The sequence below is a fragment of the Micromys minutus genome, assembly GCF_963924665.1.
Source record: "Micromys minutus genome assembly, chromosome: 22".
In the NCBI taxonomy this organism is placed as follows: domain Eukaryota; kingdom Metazoa; phylum Chordata; class Mammalia; order Rodentia; family Muridae; genus Micromys; species Micromys minutus.
The window spans coordinates 36,411,869-36,424,766 of record NC_137957.1 but is presented as its reverse complement, the minus strand read 5'-3'; positions in this window follow the sequence as shown (position 1 = coordinate 36,424,766).

Below are 12,898 nucleotides of genomic sequence, written 5' to 3'. Positions count from 1 at the left end.
AAAGGGGTTCTTCCAAGTCTCACCTGTGCCCAGAAATCCCATTCATTCCTGTTTGTGCCTGATGTGCTCACTGTGAGTAATAAACACTCTGACTCTGTGAGAAGGCTCATTCTGCTGACACCTGATGAAGCCAGAACTTGAGACACAGCCAGCCGGGAGAAAAAGGAGCCTTTACCAGCAGCAAACCAGCAAGCTGAGGATGTTAGATTCCTGTCCTTCCTAACAACTTTAAGTGAAAAAAGTTCTACAGTGCATTTAATACAGCATCCTTTGACTACAGATGGCTCGGTGCCAGAGCAATCTTGACTCCTACAGTGGTCCATTTCTTTGATGCACACTCTGGTGTTATCTGAAAATCACTGATATTCTGGGTTCTGTACATCACGAGGAAGCTTGCTGATTGAAAAGCTTGATGACCTGCTGGGTTTTTCTGTTCCTTGTTCCTAGTAGAGATGACTTTGGCATTCAATAGCTTAAGCATTTCTTTGGAATTTACAATGTCAGGAAATAGAGAGGGGAAACAAAGAGGCCGATCTTCACACAACAATTTACAAAGGGCAACTTGACCTGTCAGGCGGCTTTGGGAAACATCAGTGCCCTACAGTGTCAGGGACCAGCATCCCTGTTGGGAAGTTGTTTATGGAGCTGGAAAGAGAATTCTTTGGTTTTTCCTTGGGAACTCAAACTTTATATTGACCAGCAGGGACCTTGGATAATCTTTGCTGGAATTAACAAATTCAGATGACAGGCCGTGTCCCAATTCTGTTGGTGGCTTCATAAGATTAGCTGTGTGGAAGGTGGGGTGCAGTGACAATTGTCACTATAGGACAGGAGGATTATTCCTCCAAGGGTAGAGGATGCTGTTAACAATATTTCACCTTGAAAATAGCTTGGGCTTGGGCTCCATGGACACAGAAGAGAGGGTCTGGGGTGGAGACAGAGAGCAAAAGGGGTTCCATACAGGTTGCCACAAGGAGCTCATGTTGTGTGTGGCTGTCAAAAGCCAGAACACTCTTTGGCTCCCACACAGAGACAGCTGTGTCTTCCCTGTGATCGCAGGGAAAACAAACAGTATCCTTCTACAGCGGAGCAGGTCTCTAACTCAGCCGCTTGCCTTTCTAATACCCTCTCCCGCAAGGGGCTAGCTACTCAAGGCCACCAGTGGAGAGCTTTTCCTGTAACTCCGAGTCAAATCCCATAGTCGAAAACTCACACTGGTGCTGTCTGCACACTCGCAGGCAGGTTATCTTGGTGGTTTACTAAGTCCTGAATCCTAGGGGCCAGCCTGATTTTACTCTGCCCTGTCACGTGATCGGATGCTGCAGGAAGACTATGCCTCCTACAAATCATCATCTAGTTAATGAAATCACTCACCCGTTCTCTGCACCACTGATAGGAAATAGTGATGATGTGAGAATGTGGCTGGCAGCCTGCACTCATTTTGATGTGTAGCTGACGCATCCTCTCCGAGGTGTCCTTCTGAGAACATGGCAGGGGTTATGAAACCCACCTCGGACAGCGGTTAACTCCTCCTGGGCATCAGTTTCTCCAGCCTTTAAATAAATAAGGTAAACAAGGTTCACCCCATGGTCCCTAAGAATATCAGATAATTAAACTATAGCTGGAGTCCTAGGCCAGGAGGATTACAATCACATCTAACTACCTGTCCCAAGGAAAAGCAGACAGAGGTGATGGCAAAAGGTTCAGGGGGTGACTGGGGAGACAGAGTAGTGGATACAGTGCTTCCATACAATTATGAGGACCAGATCTCCAGAGTTAATGGAAATGCCAGTCAGATGTCATAGCTTGCCTATAACCCCAGCACTTGGAAGGAGGGCATGAGGCCCTCAGAGCAAGCGGCCCAGCTAGACTAGCCAAATCAGTGAGCTCCAGGTTCAAGTGAGAGACCATGTCCCAATATATAAGGTGGAGAGTAGCCAAGGAAAATGTTTGATATCAGCCTCTGGCCTACACACATGCACACACACACACACACACACACACACACACACACAATCATATACACATACCCCCCAAAGAAAGACAAAGAAAAGGATGGAGGGCTTTTACCAATAAGGCCATGTCAGGAAGATGGAGACCAAGTACTTCAGCCCATTTGGGGTGCAGATAGCAGTTTTTCTAAGTAGAGAAGAACAGGGGTGAGGTAAGAAGAAGGCATATTTAGGCAGGCTTGCTCATCATTATCTCAGTTCTGGTTCCAAAAAGTAGTTTCAGAGAAATCTTTATTGAAGTTGAGGGACAATCCAGTTCCCAAGGGATGGCTGCTCCCGACTGGGTGTGGGGGCAGATCCGCCTAGTGCTTGCTTAGACCTTTGTGGTTCAGAAAGAAAAGCTTATGTAAAGCTAATGTCCCCCATCAAACCCCAAAGGAAATGTGATCATAAGATGTCCCCAGCAAAGTAGCAAGTGGGTGGCAGCATGGGGGGGTGGGGTGGCTCAGATACTAAATATTGTTGGTGTACTGGACTAGAGCCACAGCAGTGGCTGTGGATGGACTGGGAAATGTTCTCCAGGGACTCGTGTATTGTAGCACTTGGCCCTCAGCTGGGACACTGTTGGGGAAGTCATGGAGCCTTTCTGACATGGCCCTCCTGCAGACAGTAAGTCGCTGAGGATGGCTCTGAGGGTTAGAATTCGGGTTCTTGGTCTGCCATGCTTTGAAGACCTGTTGCTCCAGGCTCCGCTGGTACAGACGGCCAACCAGTAAGCATGTCCATCCGTGAGAGGCGGTGTCCCCTGAAACCGTGGGCCAATACAAACTTTTCTTCTCTTAGGTTCTTAGGTTAGGTTTCAGTGTTTAGAAAAGGCAGCCAGTATGATGGCTAACCTTATAGTGTCACTATAGGCTTTGGACAGACTGTCTCTGTCATGACCTGCAGTACACCTGATATCCCGAGATTCTGCCATCCATATTCCCCCAACAAGCACAGTGACAACTCTCACTGAAAAAGAAGCCTCTAAATGTTTCTAAATGCCTTGTGTTAAAGAGAGAGAGACAGAGACAGAGAGAGACAGAGAGAGTATGTATGTGTGTGTTGTAACTCTCTGTGTATATCCCTGTGTGTGTATCTGTGTGTATCTTTGTGTGTATCTATCTCTCTCTGTGCATGCATCTGTATGTATCCCTGTGTGTGCATCTGTGCGTGTGTATATCTGTCTGTGTGTCTGTGTATATATGTGTCTGTGTGTGTGTGTGTGTGTGTGAGAGAGAGAGAGACCATTCCTAGTTAGGATGCATTGCTGAAATGGAGGCTTTACTGACACTGCACTAGAAAGACAAATGGAGGATGAAAGTCAAGGTGAGTTATTGGGAGCTCAGTGGAGGGGCCCCAGGTAAGCAAATGAGAAAGCCAATCAGAAGACAGTGGCAAGAATGGGAGCAGACAGAAAATGCCTGGGGCAGCAGACGGGTTTCCTGATACACTTCCTTTTCTGGGGAAAACCCAGTTCCTGTCTGCCTGGGGTATGGGTGCCACCTGGCATCTGTTGATAACCAGAGAGGGTGCCCAGGGGCCACCAAAGTGCAAGCAGCGCATGCTATGGCTTGGGTTAAATGCAGGAAGGCAAAAGGCCAAGGAGAAAACTTGCAAGGATATGGAAGTCATAGGAGTAAAAAATGTGACAGATGTATCTGTCATTAAAGGACGAAAGGAAGATTCAGAAAACCATATGTCTCTCTGCAAGTGCTCTGTAGTGTTACATGGATGAAGATAGATGTGGGGGAAGGAGGATAAACTGCTGTTGTTTAAATATCACTTGGGACACTACCCATGACCTGTAAAGAGTCTTGGCTATTTCTGGAAACTCTGAGCTACTAGTTTTCCTCTTGCACACCAAGGTTGAACAGTTTCGACCTCAGTATGCGTGTGAAATAAATATGGTTAAAGATACTCAGGTAGTGTCATAGAAGAAAGAGTACAATGTAGATACACATTTTGGGTAGCAAGTGCAAACTGACACCGACGATCTTGAGATTAATCCTCTTGTTTTAATCTAAAAAGTGTGATCCAAGCTCTGTCTGGTTTTAAAACACATACACATACACACACACACACACACACACACACACACATGCATACTCACACATACACACAAACACACACACATGCACACACACACACACACACACACACACACACACACACACACACACACAGACAGACACATGGGAGGGGAAAGTCAGCTCCACACAAGTGTTCCTGGTGTTTTCTCAAGAGCATCTTCAAGGGTCTGGTCTACCCTTGTCTTCTTCCCTCCACTAACACATGCATTGTTTTGAGACAGGATATTACTATGTACTTTACACAAGCCTTGGACTCACTGTGTAGCCCAGGCTGGATTTCGACTTGTGGTCCACCTACTTCAGACTCTTGACTGCTGGGGCTTCGGGCAATGTGCCTCGGGCTCTAACATGTGCTTCTACCGAACACAGCTCCGGCACTGGCACTTATTCCATACTTCTGCCAAGCCTCGGGTCAATCCATCTCAACCACTGCTCTGCACAATGAGCTTGCTTTGCTGTGAGTTTTTAACAGACCTGTCTAAGCATTGTGTTACTTCAAGTTGCCTTTGGCACTGTACTGGCTGGTTTTGTGTCAACTTGACATAAGTTGGAGTTATCAGAGAAAGGAGCCTCAGTTGAGGAAGTGCCTCCATGAGATCCAGCTGTAAGGCATTTTCTCAACTAGCAATCAAGGGGGGAGGACCCAGCCCATTGTGGGTGGAGCCATCCCTGGGCTGGTAGACCTGGGTTCTATAAGAAAGCAGGCTGAGCAAGCCAGGGGAAGCAAGCCAGTAAGTGACATCCCTCCATGGCCTCTGCATCAGCTCCTGCTTCCTGACCTGCTTGAGTTCCAGTCCTGACTTTGTTTGGTGATAAATAGCAATGTGGAAGTGTAAGCTGAATAAACCCTTTCCTCCCTAACTTGCTTCTTGGTCCTGATGTTTTGTGCAGAAATAGAAACCCTGACTAAGACAGGCACTAAGCTCTGGGTGTGTGGGATCTTCTGGGTGTGGGGGATTCTCTGGGTGTTCTGCATCTTCTGGTGGGGGGAATCCTTGGGTGTTGGGGTTATTCTGGGTGTATGGGATCCTCCTGGTGTTGGTGGGATCCCTAAGTGTAGGGGATCTTTTGAGTGGGAGAATCTGCTGGGTGTGTGAAATCTTCTGGATGTGTGGGATTCTCTGGGTGTGGTGAATCCCTCTGGGAGCGGGGGATGGATCCTCTGGGAGTGAGGAATCCTCTGGGAGTGAGGAATCCTCTGGGTGTGGGGAATTCTCTGGGTGTGGGGGACACATGGTCTGTAAACAGCTCCACTACTTTTACCTCCATGTGGGAGTTACATTGTTCTATTCTATGCATTCTAAAGGTTTTGTAGAAAAATATTGCTTGATGAGTTTCCCAGTAAATGCACCAAAAGCTACTAGCATCAGCCCCCTGAATGCTGGGATCACAGGCATAAGTCACTGTCCCCAGCTGCCTTCTCATGAGGCGTTCTCTGACATGCTGAAGTACTTCTTGTCCTTCCTCTGGCTCTAGCAGTTTCTTGGTTATGTTCTTTTTCTTGGTAACGGGAGCTCCTCCAGGGAAGAGACTTGGCACTGTTACATCAAGTACCAACACTCACTAGTGACGTTCCTGCCTGGTGCACTGAAGGTGCTTAGTCAGCGGATGGATATATGTGGGATGAATTTCTGGAAGTTATACAAGAAGCTTTCATGATTGACCCAAACTGAAAATCATTCCATGGTTTTCTAGAACAGTAAGAAGAGATGTTTCCTTTCGTTTGATTTAGCATTAGCGAAGAAGACCATTTGTTTTTCCTTTTCCAAATTAAATATGGAGGCAAGTGTCTGTTACTGAACAGGGCTCCTAAAAATGCCGAGATTCTGACTTGTCTCACAGGCAACTCTTACAAAGTTGTTTTTTCCCCCTTTCAAATTTGTTTAGAATTAATACAATGAGATATCTAAAGAAGGCTAGCTTTAGAAAGAAAGGACTTTGTTTAGATTACAGTTTTGGAGATGGAAAGGCCAAGATTGTATGGTTCCACTGGTTTGTCCCTGGTAGAGTTAGGCTTCGAGGCAGGGGGGCTTGCTCATGGGAAAGATCTATTGCCGAACAGGAAACAAGAGCTAGGTACAAAAATGAATTCAGGGGCTACTTTTAATCCTGTAACACCACCCCCAAAAAATCCAGGATCCCACTAGAATGTTCTTTTTTTTTTCCCTTGAAGAGTTCTCAAAGACCTAAAGACTTCTACCAGACCTGCATCTTAAAAATTTCATCTCTCACATCACCATACCAAGGACCACACTACTAAAAAAATGAATCCTTAGGGACAAATGATATCCACACCACACCAGGCCATAAAAGTTTAAAAACAAACAACTGTGGGAAATGTAGAGGTCAACTTTGGGAAGGAAAACGTGGGATGGGGAATGAGGCTCACAGCTCCTGTTGAGTCTTGATCTGCCTGCTGTACAGGGCATTAGATCTAAGATGGCTCCCTAACACCAGTGAGACAGGTGTCGACGCCCCGCCCCCCTTTCTGAGTTACCTCATCAGGCAGGGCTTTCATTGGGTCATGGTGACGGCATGGCGAGATACGATTGGCTCAGACACTTAAAGCTTATGCACTGGGCAATAAACTTAGACATGCATCCAGATGTTGCTTTCTGAAGTCTAACTTCCAGGATCGGTCATGTGACTCGTTCTCCTCTCAACCCCCACCCTTGGTCCTGTTCCCACCAACAAGCAAGCAAGCAAACAACAGCAAAACAACACAACAAAACTTACTTTTGCCACTGTTAACTTTATCCAAGCCCTGTGCTCTAAGAGCAAAAGCAATTATAAAGAGAACGGTGAAGAGTTAAAATTATCTAATTTTATGAGCTAATCACCAATCCAGATCTATCGTACACTTGGTGACTAGTGAGCACAACATAGTAACTCACAGATCAGTACAAAGATGTGCCAAACCAAAGGACTGAAATTCTTTATTGTGTAGTAGAAAGACAAATCATCCACCAGCCAGCCACTGTGAATGACAACTCGATCCTTGACCATCCTTTCTCATACGACATCTTGATTCCTTTGTTCAAAACACTAAGCTGCTTTCCACTGAGGTTTTCCTTGTTAACAAATTTTCTCCCTATGACAGTAGCCTGAAAAAAAATTACATCCTTATATAGTGTACTTTGCCTTTCATAGTCTGTGGTCAGTAGTGGCTAGGATCCATCTCTCTTTTAATTTCACATGTGTAAGCAGTCTCCAAGAGGTATGGTCCAGCATCTTTCACTAGCAGCTGTGACCCTTATTTTGAATAACACTGAGGCCTGACAGTGTTAAACTTATATCCCCTGCCCTGGGAAAGCTGGAATGCCTGAGGAATGCTTTATCTTTTTTAGTTGCAGTTGATTAACTGCAAAGAACCATTGGTCTCTGTGTACTCTAAAACCAGCCTCATCCTTCTTCCTGACTCCCATGAAACCCATGGGTGATGGATGTGTTTACTTATCTTCCTCCAAAAACCAAAGACTCCATTCCTCCTCAATGAATGTTCTTACCCTGAGCCTGAGCAAGATCTTACCCTGACTTGGTGCAAGCCTGAGCAAGACTTACCCTGGTACGGTGCGGTTTGTCATTCACACTTTCAGAAAGGGAGTGTTGGGGTTTATTTATAGCCATTAACACAAGATGTCCCCTGGGAAGCAAGAGATGTCAGTATTGAGTGACAGAGGATGTCCTGAAGACAGAAAACAGACAACTAAAGGGTCACCTCCTTCGGCAGGAAGCCAGCTAGGAGCTTAGCTTCCAAGCAAAAATAATACTAATAATAATAACTGGTCCCAGAAGCTGAACGAAGCGAGATTCAAGCAGATGGTTGCAAAAAAAGATATTGTCAGGAACAATTCCCTAGTATATGAAACAAATGGGGCTGTGCTTTCTCTGACTTCCCCCATGAAACCAACCATTCCCAGTGTGCTAAGCATAAAACACTCACTTCTTCCTTGCTGAGGAGTTCTGGTTCTAAAGAGATTCAGCAAAGGCAGGAAGTCCCTTGGAGGCAGAGACTGTCATACAGTGCACAGCTGTAAACTCTTCTTTTCCAAGAGGTGGGCCCAGGAGGACTGTAAGCCTAGACTCTCATAAGAGAAAAGATCTGTGGTCAGTTATATAAAGATCTAGATTTAGATAAATGACTCTACCTTTATTTCAACACCTTCAAAGTGATTTATACCCTAGTGCAATCCAATACAAACAGCTCCACTCTACTGAACTCAAGACCTCCCAATATTATTTCAAATGACGAATATTCTTGGTAGAATAGTTTGGTGCAGGAGGGCCAGGGTTCACATAAGGAGTTCTTGGGAAGGATGAATTGGATTCAGATGTACTAAAAAATCCCTTCAGAATTAAATGTCAGCATGTCTGTGTATAACATTTTATGTACATGTCTGCGTCTGTGCACATCTGAGTGTGCAAGTGCTCACATGTATTTTTCCTGAAGAAAGTCTCTACCATTTTCTAATATTTGTAAAGGAAGAAATCTGTGCCCTTCAATGGAGAAGAACCAGAATATCTACTGCAGATATTCTGGGCCTTCAAAGACGTATCCCCTGTGCCTCATCCTTGGTCAAGGAATGTTTCAGAGGGCAAGTTTATTCCCATCTATTTTCAGCTTAGCCATGCGAAGGCATCCAGCCTCATCAGGGATCAGCCCTGAGCTAAGTCACCTCGAAATCATTGGCACCGGCAAGGTGCTCACAACACCAATTTGTCTCCTAGAAACAGGAATGGTTAAGTGTCACCAAGAGCAAGAGGAATAATTATTTCATGACATCCAGCACATTTCCTATTTTCTGAAAATACTCTCCATTGAGAATGTAATGTGACGCCCAAAACAGCACTGGCTAGAAATAAGCTACGAAAATGAGAAGGAATTATTGCCAAGATGTTGAATCTGCTTTTTCTTTCTGAACATTCAAACCTGGATTTCATAACTGATGCTTTGAATGATCAGTAGCTATCAGAGTCACTGCCATATGTTTCTCATGAGTTTAACAAAGCAGAGACAAGGTTTAATTGGCTCACTGTGCTGTGTCTTTGAGAGACTTTAATTTTCCTATAAGAACAGTAAATGCCAACAAGACAGACATCCCTGTTCCTCTCAGCTGTTTATAGTTCAGGGAAGTAAACAAGACATTATATTAAAAACATCTCCTGAACGCTGCAACATCTATTTTGAATTTGTACAAGTTTGGGGGGGGAGGGCTGCTATTAAAAGCACCCTCAATATGCCTGATACCTAAACCCTCGAAGCCTGATCCTGTTTGTACTGTGGCTGAGTACGCCGCTGCTATCTAGAGGTATGGAACAGGATGGTATTTGTCAATGTGTTTAGCTTTTAATGGCTTTGAGATAGCATTTTGGAGGCATATGCATCTTGCAGACACATGGAAGGAGTGCCATTTGTCAAACTGGATGAAGAATACATTAAATGGAATTCTGGTGTCTCCGAATATCCCCTGAGGGGGACCATCACGCTAACTTGGGCAGGGCTTACAAGAGCTCAGCCAAAGTGTCACCTCCTCTGTGGCCGACTTAATTGCTCCCTTCTCTGTGTATCGTCATAGTTGCCGGCTGTTATGTCTGCCTTCCCGGTGGGCTGAGGTCCTGCTGGGCAGAGACTATGTCTCATTTATCTTTGGAAGAATTTGTGCCCCAACTGTGGGGATTCATTTAATGAGAGCCAAGTGTTCTCCCACCCAGATTCTGGACATGTTCTGCAGTGTGCCGCGGGTTCCTATTTCCTTACCCTTAAAGTCCCTCGGAATGCATAGAAGGGCTGCACGCTCCCTGGCGCTGCACAAACCCCAGAAGGAGAACAGGCCTTAGCCTAATATTTTTGGGGTCCTGGCTTAGTAAAGAATATTAGGGAAAACAAAACAAAACCCAGAAGCCAAAATCATTCAGCTCAGACATTTCCTTTGCCAAAATCCATTGTAGGCACAGTATCTTTACTGCTGGAAGGCTCTCTACAGCCATGGAGTTGCTGTGTGCATGTGAATAAACCTGCCCTAAGAAGGTGGAGTGACTTACCTGAGTGATGCTGTTCAGGTCTCCCACCCCCTGAGGAGCAAGCCAGAGGGGGTCGTTCCCACCCCCCACCACCCTGTGCTCTGTTCTTACTGACTCAGTACTCAAGTATGGGCTCGAACCTGTCATATTGTGGTTAGAGATCTGTGGCTGTCTCATTTGGCAGTGCGCTCCAGAGAGTAGGGCTTGTGTCTCTGTTGATCAGCTTTTTAATGTCCTCAATTAACAGAGATGAGATTAGCCTCTCCATATGCGATGCTTTTCCAGAAAGATGTGAGCCAATGTCTGCTTGCCTCAGATAGGGCATCTAAAAATGGCAGACCTCAAGAAACCATTCCACCCAAATCTGGGCTGGTACAAGAATGAGTTTTACTGGGACTACTTACAAGAACAAAGGTGATAAATTACTTACAGGGGCCAATTATAATGCCAGCACACACGCCCCCCAGTGACTGCCAATTGCATATACATCCTCAGGAAGCAGAGGGGCCATGTGCAGCTTCTGTGTTTACTGTCCTCCTCTAACATTCTCTTGAAGAAATGAAACACGGCTGTAATTAGATGTAGTACAGTAGAGAGGGCATCTTGGGGCAAGGGGGAAGCTCAGAGTCCAGACACGCTAAGCTTTGCTTTGTGAGGATGTAAGGTGCACAGCGGCAGCTGTGAACAATAATTTGCTCAGATTGGTTCTGGGTGGGATGGGGTGGGGTGGGGGCCATGGTCAAGCAAGTACTGCAGTGCCAGTGAACTTCCTGATGCGGTGAGCTGTTGGTATACTGGGGCAGCTGCTGGTATACTGGGGCTAGCTGTTGCTATACTGGGGCCAGCTGGTGGTATACTGGGGTGAGCTGGTGGTATACTGGGGCCAGCTGGTGGTATACTGGGGCCAGCTGTTGGTATACTGGGGTGAGCTGGTGGTATACTGGGGCCAGCTGGTGGTATACTGGGGCCAGCTGTTGCTATACTGGGGTGAGCTGGTGGTATACTGGGGTGAGCTGGTGGTATACTGGGGTGAGCTGGTGGTATACTGGGGCAGCTGTTGCTATACTGGGGCTAGCTGTTGGTATACTGGGGTGAGCTGGTGATATACTGAGGCCAGCTGTTGGTATACTGGGGTGAGCTGGTGATATACTGAGGCCAGCTGTTGCTATACTGGGGTGAGTTGGTGGTATACTGGGGTGAGCTGGTGGTATACTGGGGTGAGCTGGTGGTATACTGGGGTGAGCTGGTGATATACTGGGGTGAGTTGGTGGTATACTGAGGCCAGCTGTTGGTATACTGGGGTGAGCTGTTGCTATACTGGGGCTAGCTGTTGGTATACTGGGGTGAGCTGGTGATATACTGGGGTGAGCTGGTGATATACTGAGGCCAGCTGTTGCTATACTGGGGTGAGCTGTTGCTATACTGAGGCTAGCTGTTGGTATACTGGGGTGAGCTGGTGGTATACTGGGGTGAGTTGGTGGTATACTGGGGGCAGCTGGTGGTATACTGGGGTGAGCTGTTGGTATACTGGGGGCAGCTGGTGGTATACTGGGGTGAGCTGGTGGTATACTGGGGTGAGCTGGTGGTATACTGGGGTGAGCTGTTGGTATACTGGGGGCAGCTGGTGGTATACTGGGGTGAGCTGGTGGTATACTGGGGTGAGCTGGTGGTATACTGGGGTGAGCTGGTGATATACTGGGGTGAGTTGGTGGTATACTGGGGTGAGCTGGTGATATACTGGGGTGAGTTGGTGGTATACTGGGGTGAGTTGGTGGTATACTGGGGTGAGTTGGTGGTATACTGGGGTGAGCTGGTGGTATACTGGGGGCAGCTGTTGGTATACTGGGGTGAGCTGGTGGTATACTGGGGGCAGCTGGTGGTATACTGGGGCCAGTTGTTGGTATATTGAGTGGCTAAGCACCTTTAATCTCTTCAAAGGTGCTGCCGAAACCATAGCCCCTGCAAGTAAGAGCAAGGGATGTTGTAAAGTCCTTTGGCATTAGAACAACTAACTGTTGTGTGTTAGGTCAAGGAAGCCAAGTGGAAACGAGCCTTACAGGACAGTCCGACTCCTGCTGCAAAAGGGATGTACAGGCTTAACTAAGAAACCGGCCGCAGAGCGGATCGAAGCTGACTGACTGTGTAAGCGCAAGGAGACTCTTACTTTCCCTCATCTTATTCATTGTTAGGTTTTCGAAATGACACAACGAACGGGCACTTTATGTACACTGGGAACATTTCATAGAAGTTACACATTTTAAAATGTTGAAAGAGTCATGAATGTAAATACTCTGACACACACAGAGAGAAACAGACTGACAGACAGAGACAGAGAAAAAGGACATCATTTTTGCCGCTTTTAGCGCCTCAAAGCCCTGCTGTCCCACCGAACACATGCAGAATTCCCTTTAGGGCAGGTCTCTGAAGTTTTAGAGTCTTCTGCACAGAAACGCATGGAATCCTGGTGGGCTCCCTCCCAGCCTCCTGGGAAATGGACAGATGAGACGTAGCACAGAGGTGCAGTGATTCGGCTGCCTGGTTTCACTCGCTGCCTGCGCTTCTGCAGGAAGTGGGCGGGGCAAGGGGTAGCCCTTGTCTTTCAGTAGTGGCACCACCCTGCTTACTAAGGGCACTAAGGCAGAGCTCTACTGACCCCTCCAAGCATCGACCTTCTCTACCCCAGCAGCCCAGTCACTACTGACAGTACAGTGTCCCTGAGCAGGACAGATTCATGACAAACGGCAGGAACAGGAACAGGAAGCAGGAACAGGAACAGGAAGCATCAGACACCGG